Raw genomic sequence first — 8248 nt, forward strand, 5'->3', positions numbered from 1 at the left:
ATCCGACACACCAGATGATGACTATCAATGGACATTCGATAGTCCAAGCCGAAGCTACAAAAAAAGCAAGTAGGCGACAGCTAGGGTTTAGTTTGGTGGCTAGGGTTTTATTTTCCAAATCTGTCCAAATCGGTTCATGAGTCATCCAAACTGTTTTCTTAATTTTCTAAATCTGATTTTGGGTTAAAACTTATTGGTGTTGTGAAATCTTGAAGAGAATCTACAAGATTTTAGGGTTTCTTGAAGTTCTTGGTTACTACCTAGAAGTTCTTGAAATTCTTGAAAGTATCTTGCTAGTTCTTGAGGGACTTGGGTTGTGCGTTATTGCGAGTTGAGGGGCTGACATTATTTCTGGAATTTTTACTACTTCAGCCCAGTATTTGTGTTGTTCTTTAAGTAAAAAAAAAAAAGAAACGAAAAGAAAAGAAAGAAAGCCATCGGGTGGCAAGAGAAAAAAAAAAAAGAAAACAAACGAAACCAAGCGAGGGAGTTGAAATTTATTGCCAAATCAGTTTCTTACATCGTGCTTGTACCCCAAACAGAAAATTTGAACAACGGAAAGAAACTCAAAAGTTTTGGCCTACATCTTCTTGCAATTCTTGATCACCTTGTGCCTTGATAACTTGAACCACCCTTCGAGGTTCTTGAATTTCTTGACTACCTTGTTTCTTGAAAACTTGAACCTCCCTTCGAATAAACAACTTCCTATACTCTCTTGCAGCGGTGAAGGGCTTCCTTGGCCTAGGAGTAAAATTCTTGGGAGAGTCTTGAGCAACCCGTGGGGGTGAAGCTTGCGTGAGGGCACTTGCATCTTTTTGCCGTGAAGCCATAGTCGAAACTGTCTTGGTTGTTGCGCAAGGTGGGAGGGAAGCCGAATCTGGTTTGTGTGTGTGAGAGCTTGGGTTGTGTGTGAGAGCAGTCGGCTGCCTTGGGGAACTTTATAGAATCCCAACCGACATTGGTAAACTGATTTGGAAGGAGAAAAAAATCTAGAAATTTTCAGTTGGCATACGTAGAAACCAAATCTGATTTGCAAGTCTACTTGGAGAGGGATTTGGAAGTTTCTAAAGGTTGTGCAAGAAAGGTTTTCTAAAGAGTTTCCAAAACCAACTTGTTTTCCAAATCAATTTAGGAAACTAAGTAAAACACTTGGATAACTCCTTTGTTTCACTCTTGGCTACTTCCCTATATTCTCTCCTACGTTTTAGGAACCCACTCCTACACTTTAGGAAACTAGGATTTCTTTCTCTTTGTGTTCACATTGGCGTTTTTTCCTTGCTGTCCGCCACCCCATCTTTTACAAATTTGCCCTTTCTACTTCATTTTGCACTCCCATTTGTGTCTTGCCTTCTTGATCACTCTTGTGGAAAAAGTTGGTGGCAATTATTGGGCTTGAGCAGCATTTCATAAATACCTAACCCAACAGGTAAGGGCATTTGGCAAGGTCATTAAAGAGCTTTTGTGTAATACACACGAGAGTGAGTGATACACTAAAGGAGTGAAGTGAGGTTATATTTGCATTGTTTTCTCTTGTTTTCTAACCAATTTTGCAGGCATGGAGCAAGAGCAACCACCCACTGACTGCTCATTAATATTCACCGCTATGAAGAACGAGCTCAGGGCGAGTTAGTGAGCAACAAATGGAGGAATTGTACACTCGCTTTGATGAACTCTCCAAGAGTCTCACACAAGCCTCTCGTTCTAGGTCTCACAACCGGATTAACCGTGACACCAGGGGAGCAAATAGTGAAGAATACTCGGGTAGTGAGGATGATGAACGTGCCGAGAGGCCTAAGAGGGAAACGTCTAAGAATGAACTCAAGGGACTTAAAATTCAAGTCCCCACGTTCAAAGGCAAGAGTGATCCTGAGGCTTACTTGGAATGGGAAGGCCGCATTGAAATGGTCTTCGACTGTTACAATTATAGGGAGGAACAAAAGGTTAAGGTATCCACTATCGAGTTCATCGACTACGCACTAGTTTGGTGGGACCAAATAAGGACCCATAGAAGGAGAATGGGAGAACCACGAGTCCGAACTTGGCGAGAACTCAAGGCATTGATGCGCAAGGGATTTGTTCCAAGCTACTACAATCGCGATCTCCACTCTAAACTTCAAACCCTCACTCAAGGCCACATGAGTGTGGAGGACTACTACAAAGAGATCGAGATGGCCATGATGAGGGCGAACATTCAAGAAGACAGTGAAGCGACCATGGCTAGGTTTCTTCGAGGTCTCAATCTTGACCTTCAAGAAGCCTTGGAGCTCCAACATTGTTTGGCCATACATGACCTTCTTGAACTTGCCATCAAGCCCGAGAGGGGAAAGAAATTGAGACGTGGGACCCGTACCTTCCAAACTTCCAACTCGCCTTCCTGGAAGGGAAACCTACCACGGCGAACAACCCACGAAGCTGGAAATTCGGCTACACCAGCTCCTTCTAGCCGAATTCAAGGTACTGTCTCTAACTGCAATTCCAATTTTACCGGCACCACTTGAGACCCCTAAGACTAGGAGTAGGGCTTTAAGTGCCAAGGGTTTGGACATATCCAGTCTCAATGTCCAAACCAACAGGTCATGTTAATCACTCACAGTGGTGAGATAGTGTTCGATGATGACGATTGTGAGGAGGTGCCTGGATTGATCGAAGGTGACTGCCTGGAGGATGACTCCGCTGAGGAAGATTGCTCTCCTACACAAGGCGAAGTAGGTCGCCTGGTGGCCCGACAAGTGCTAACCGCCCGAGTCAAGGAAGATGAGCAGTTACAACGAGAGAACTTATTTTACACCCGCTGTAAAATAGGTGAGAAGGTGTGTAGTCTCATCATTAACGGGGGAAGCTGCACCAATGTGGCGAGTTTGCTAGTGGTTGAGAACTTGGGTCTCCCAACTACTAGACATCTATACCCCTACCGCCTCCAATGGCTAAGTAAGGATGGCGAGGTACGTGTCTTCAAACAGGTACACGTTCCTTTTCCATCGGTACTTACATTGATGAAGTAGTGTGTGATGTAGTGCCTATGCATGCTACACATGTCATCTTGGAGAGGCCTTGGCAATTTGACAAACACGTCACATTCGATGGAAGGGCAAATAAGTACACACTTTTGTATGATGGCAAACGAAAGGTCCCCACACCACTCACACCTGCACAAGTTTATGAGGATCAATTAAAATTGCAAAGGGAGTGTGACTTAGACCGTCAAAAGCAAAAGCAAAAGACGGCCGACCCTGGCAAAAGCTCCGCTCCTACAAGCGAGCAAACGACCAAGGGTCAAGTGAGCACACCTAGTGTTACGCATGACCATTCACCCATTGCACCACCCACTAGGAAGCAAAACATGATCATTAAGGCTAAGGATGTTAGGAAAGTTGTGAATTCTGATCAGCCTATACTCCTCATAATTTGCAAACATGTGCTTCTAGATGTTACTGAGCTCGATAAGGCATTGCCTTCAAGTATGGTTGCTCTTTTGCAGGAATTTGAGGATGTTTTCCCTGACGAGGTCCCTGATAGCTTACCACCCATTCGAGGGATTAAGCACCAAATCGACCTGATTCCTGGAGCACCACTACCCAACAAACCTGCTTACCGCATGGGCCCTGAGGAGACAAAGGAGCTTCAACGGCAAGTTGATGGCCTATTAGGTAAGGGTTGGGTAAAAGAAAGTCTAAGTCCTTGTGCTGTGCCGGTGATACTTGTCCCCAAAAAGGGTGGTACTTGGCGCATGTGCACTGACTGTAGGGCCGTTAATGCTATTACCGTTAAATATCGTCACCCCATTCCTAGATTAGATGATATGCTTGATGAACTCGATGGTGCTTTTATATTCACTAAAATTGACCTAAGGAGTGGCTATCATTAAATTAGGATGAAAGAAGGCGATGAATGGAAAACAGCTTTCAAAACCAAACATGGTCTCTATGAGTGGTTAGTCATGCCTTTTGGGCTGACTAACGCCCCTAGTACATTCATGCGGTTGATGAACCATGTTTTGAGGCACTCATTGGAAAATTTGTCATTGTTTGCTTTGACTATTTTCTAATATATAGTTGCAGTGAACAAGAGCATGTGAGATTAGTTCTTGAGACACTTCGACAGGCGCGTTTATACGCTAACCTTAAGAAGTGCACCTTTTGTACTAACGAGCTTGTGTTCTTAGGCTATGTAGTGAGCTCACAGGGAATCAAAGTGGATGAGTCCAAGATTGAGGCCATCAAGCAATGGCCAACTCCAACATCCATCCATGAGGTGCGCAGCTTTCATGGATTGGCAGGCTTCTACCGATGATTTGTCAAAGACTTCAGCACCATTGCTGCCCCATTGACTGCCGTGACCAAGAAGAATGACAAATTCTATTGGGGAGAAGCCCAAGATCAAGCATTCCTCACCCTCAAAGACAAACTCACACATGCACCTGTTTTGGCATTACCAAATTTTCACAAGACCTTTGAAATTGAATGTGATGCCTCTGGTGAGGGTATTGGGGCCGTTCTCATGCAAGACAAGAGGCCTTGTGCATTCTTTAATGAGAAGCTAGGAGGTGCTGCCCTGAACTACCCCACGTACGATAAGGAGCTCTACGCACTTGTACGAGCATTGGAGACTTGGCAACACTACCTACGCCCAAGGGAGTTTGTGATACACACTAATCACGAATCCTTGAAATTTCTCAAAGGCCAACCCAAGCTGAGCAAGCGCCATGCCAAATGGGTAAGTTTCATCGACACCTTCTCTTATGTCATTAAGTATAAAACTGGCAAAACGAATGTGGTAGCTGATGCTTTATCACATAGACATTCCTTGCTTGCTGCACTTGATGCTAAATTGTTAGGATTTGAAATGCTTAAGGACCTATATGCACATGACACTAACTTCAGTGATATCTATGCATCTTGTATGAAGAGTTCACATGAAAAGTATTTCTTGCACAATGGGTTTTTGTTTTATGTGGATAAGTTGTGTCCCTAAATCTTCCATTCGTGACCTTTTGATTCGAGAGGCATAGTGGTCGTCTCATGGGACATTTTGGGATTGTTAAGACTCTAGCCATGTTACAAGAGCATTTTTACTGACCTCATATGCGTAGAGATGTTGAACGCATGGTTGGTAGATGTGTCACTTGTTATAAGGCGAAGTCTAAAACAAATCCGTACGGCTTGTATACCCCATTGCCTATCCCTCACCATCCTTGGGTAGACTTGTCTATGGACTTTGTCTTAGGCCTACCTAGGTCACCAAGGGGTAATGATTCCATCTTTGTCGTGGTTGATAGATTCTCTAAGATGGCACATTTTATCCCCTGTCACAAAACTGACGATGCATCTCATATTGCTAATTTGTTCTTCAAAGAAATTGTCCGTCTGCATGGCATGCCTAAGACCATTGTTAGTGATAGAGATGTAAGTTCTTGAGTTATTTTTGGAAGACTTTGTGGTCTAAACTTGGCACTAGATTGTTATTCTCGACCACCAGTCATCCACAAAGCGATGGACAAACTGAAGTTGTCAATCACACACTTGGTACTCTACTTCGGGCTTTGATTAAAAAGAATCTTAAATCATGGGAGGAGTGTTTGCCTCATGTTGAATTTGCTTACAATCGAACTGTTCATAGTGCAATACACTACTCACCTTTTGAGATCGTTTATGGCTTTAACCCATTGACCCCCCTGGATTTGGTACCCTTACCTTCCTCTGAGCACACAAACTTAGATGGAAAAAAGAAAGCTGATTTTGTGCGCAGGCTACATGAAGCCGTTCGGGCAAACATTGAGAGGCATACTCAGCAATACATCCAGCAAGCCAACAAGCACCGTCGTAAGATGATTTTTGAGCCTGGAGATTGGGTTTGGCTACACTTGAGGAAAGAAAGATTCCCCAAGCAGCATCAAAACAAGTTATCCCCAAGAGGAGATTGATACGGTCCTCGATCAACACGTTTCGAGACACGTAGCACGTTTGTCCAAGGATCTAGCAAGGTTGTCCAACGTTTGGATTGCGGGACCTAAAATCAACACGGACGACACGAATTGGTTTAAGGTGGTAGAACGATGACTCCAATCGAGGTGAATACTCAAGTGGATAGGTCGGACGAACAATCAAGGACAACACGAGATTGCTCAAGAACCCTTGCCAAAGCAAGTAAAGGAACGAAATTCTCACAAGAAGAAAATCGAAAGAAGACAATTTTATTAATCAATCGAGTCTACCCTTAATGCTTACAAAGCAAGCCTTTATATAGGCAAACTAACGAAACCCTAATGCTAGTAAAAAGGAAATAAAGGTTCGGCCAGGTCTTGGACAAGGTGGGCCGAACCCATGACTCAACAAGCCCTACAACTAGTAACTAATCCAAATAATAACTTGACAGCTCAAGACTAAAAAGGCCCAACAGTTGGCTGACTCCCTTTAATTGGAAAAAATGCAAAGACTAACTAGCGGGCTAGAGCCCAAACTAACAACCATCACTTGGCTCCTCGTGGGCTTGGATCAATGTGTAGGTAACTTAATTAACATCCTTCGAGCCTTCAATGTCTCTATGAAAGCCTTGAGTCAACGCCGCCATCCATCTCGCCCCTCCTCTTGAGAATGATTTGTCCTCAAATCTGGATGGAGATGAATGATACTAACAAAATGATATGTTCCTCGATCAACTTGTTTCGAGACATGTAGCACGTTTGCCCAAAGATCTAGCGAGGTTGTCCTACGCTTGGTTTGCGAGACCTTAAATCAACACGGATGACACGAGTTGGTTTAAAGCGGTGGAACGACGACTCCAATGAAGGTGATTACTCCAAGGGATAGGTCGGACAAACAATCATGGACAAGATGCAAGATTGCTCAATAACCCTTGCCAAAGCAAGTTAAAGGCTCGAATTCTCTCTTAAGAAGAAAACGAAAATACTAAGAACTTTATTCATAAAACTTGTGTTTGAAACATTACAAAGTAAGTCTATTTATAGGCTAAGATTTACCAAAAACCCTAGAGAAACAAGGAGAAGGAAGGTCGGCCATCTTGGTGGACAAGATGGGCCGGCCCAATGACCTACTAAGACAAATGAATCTAGTCTAACAAGTACGAAGGCCTTCTGCCCTACTCGGCCGACTCTCTAGGAGGCCCACTTGATTCTTCATGGGCTTGGATCAAGGTGTAGATAACTGGAGTGTCTCTTTCCAAGCCTTCAATATCTCTATAGACCCTATGTTGATCTTGGATAGTACGAACAATGGCTTGGAGGGATTCTTTTAATAGCTTGGCCCGTGCACGTGTGACTGGGCCCAATGGAAATCGGACTGGGTTATTGCGTGGGCCGAGATCCGTGCACACATCAGTCCCCTCCTCTTGAGAAGGATTGCCCTCAAATCAGGATCCTCCTCGTCAAGAAATGGGCTCAGGTCTGCGACATTGAAGGTCGCACTAACATTGTATTCCCCAGGTAGCTCCTATTTGTAGGTGTTGTCATTGATTCGTTGGAGCACTCGGAAGGGTCCATCACCTCTTGGGAATAGTTTGCTCTAACGCTGCTTGGGGAATCGTTCTTTCCTCAGGTGTAGCCAAACCCAATCTCCAGGCTCAAAAATCATCTTACGACGGTGCTTGTTGGCTTGCTGGAGGTATTGCTAAGTACGCTTCTCAATGTTTACTCGAACGGCTTCATGTAACCTGTGCACAAAATCAGCCTTCCTTTTCCCATCTAAGCTTGTGTGCTCAGAGGAAGGTAAGGGTACCAAATCAAGAGGGGTCAAGGGGTTAAGGCCATAAACAATCTCAAAAGGTAAGTTGTGTGTAGCACTATGAACGGTGCGATTGTAGGCAAATTCTACGTGGGGCAAGGACTCTTTCCAAGATTTGAGATTCTTTTTAATCAAGGCCCAAAGTAGAGTACCAAGTGTGCGATTGACAACTTCAGTTTGTCCATCGCTTTGTGGATGATTGGTGGTGGAAAATAACAACCTAATGCCCAGTTTAGCCCACAAAGTTTTCCAAAAGTAACTCAAGAACTTTACATCTCTATCACTAACAATGGTTTTAGGCATGCCATGCAGACGGACAATTTCTTTGAAGAACAACGTAGCAATATGAGATGCATCGTCAGTTTTGTGGCAAGGGATAAAATGAGCCATCTTAGAGAATCGATCAACCACGACGAAAATGGAATCATTGCCCCTTGGTGATCTAGGAAGTCCTAAGACAAAGTCTATAGACAAGTCTACCCAAGGATAATGAGGGATAGGTAATGGGGTAT

The sequence above is a fragment of the Coffea arabica genome, chromosome 1e (assembly GCF_036785885.1).
Source record: "Coffea arabica cultivar ET-39 chromosome 1e, Coffea Arabica ET-39 HiFi, whole genome shotgun sequence".
NCBI lineage: Eukaryota > Viridiplantae > Streptophyta > Magnoliopsida > Gentianales > Rubiaceae > Coffea > Coffea arabica.